This window comes from Nanorana parkeri, unplaced genomic scaffold (assembly GCF_000935625.1).
Source record: "Nanorana parkeri isolate BGI_ZX_2015 unplaced genomic scaffold, ASM93562v1 scaffold2802, whole genome shotgun sequence".
NCBI classification, from domain to species: domain Eukaryota; kingdom Metazoa; phylum Chordata; class Amphibia; order Anura; family Dicroglossidae; genus Nanorana; species Nanorana parkeri.
The window spans coordinates 55,988-57,102 of record NW_017309070.1 but is presented as its reverse complement, the minus strand read 5'-3'; the positions used below and the strand labels follow the sequence as shown (position 1 = coordinate 57,102).

The window sequence follows — 1,115 nt, the reverse complement described above, 5'->3', positions numbered from 1 at the left end:
AAGGTAGCGGGAACCAGCAGAGGAGCCATGTCTGTGTGTGACATAAAAGGAGGGAGAGGTCACAGGGGAAGGACGATGAGGGAGTTAGACTCCTAAGGATAAGGAGCTTTCATTGCAAGAGAAGAGTGCGAGCGAGGCGTCTGCGTGCGAGCCATGACACATATCCAACGCGTTCCGGGGGGTGATTGGGGCGCCCTCTTCTTCAGGGTCTTGGTAGTGTTAGATCAGTCGGGGGCACTGCAGGCACCTCAGACACTCCAAAACCGTGATCACATCAGGACACAGACTGCGAGGTATCTGTCAGCAGAGGGGTGTAAGATATTTATTACAGTCTGTGTCCTGATGTGATCACGGTTTTGGAGTGTCTGAGGTGCCTGCAGTGCCCCCGACTGATCTAACACTACCAAGACCCTGAAGAAGAGGGCGCCCCCAATCACCCCCCGGAACGCGTTGGATATGCGTCATGTTATACACTAAGTGATCGTTGTTCTCCAATCGGATGGAGTGTGCAGAGCTTTCTCCTGACGCATGGCGCACTCCTCACCCACCAGCACAATCTTCACGTGCTGGAAGGGACTCCGTGGACCCTCGGTGAGTCCAGCCGCCACAGTCCTCTCACCACTGACTAGGTCTAGCTCACACTATACAGCAATCCGTGATGTCACCAGAAAAAAATTATTCCAGCCCCACCCCCTTCCAGTGTTATAAGAGGGAACGCATCCCTGCCATCCCTCTACATGTGCATCCCTGCTGGGCACTGGGTGCTGCAGAACGCAGCTGTGTAGTCTGCTGATCAGTTGCTTGTTCCAGATGCAGGTCTGAAGGAACCCCAGGGACGTGTTCTGTCATAGCGGCGCTCGAGTACAGTGACTGACGCCAGCGATAAAGATCACAGATGGCAGAGAAAGCCAATAGCTGGGTAAGGTGGGCTCAGCATGGATGGGGAGGAGAGGGACGGATGATGAGTGAAGTCGGCTCAGGATAGTTGCTGCAGCTTCAAAGGGTCATATTGTGGAGATGGAAGTTTGCAGGGAATGGAGATCAGTTTCAATGCTACAAGTGTGTGAGAGGAGGGTGAGGCCGGAGTTACACTTTAAAGAAACGCACACCACCCG

The 1,115-nt window shown here is 53.8% G+C and overlaps 1 protein-coding gene across 1 annotated transcript in view; it reads right to left on the bottom strand.

Annotated features, from left to right (window-relative positions):
- LOC108802334 (microtubule-associated serine/threonine-protein kinase 2-like) overlaps positions 1 to 1,115 on the bottom strand; it is an 83,331-nt gene that overhangs the window by 34,198 nt on the left and 48,018 nt on the right. The window lies entirely within an intron of this gene.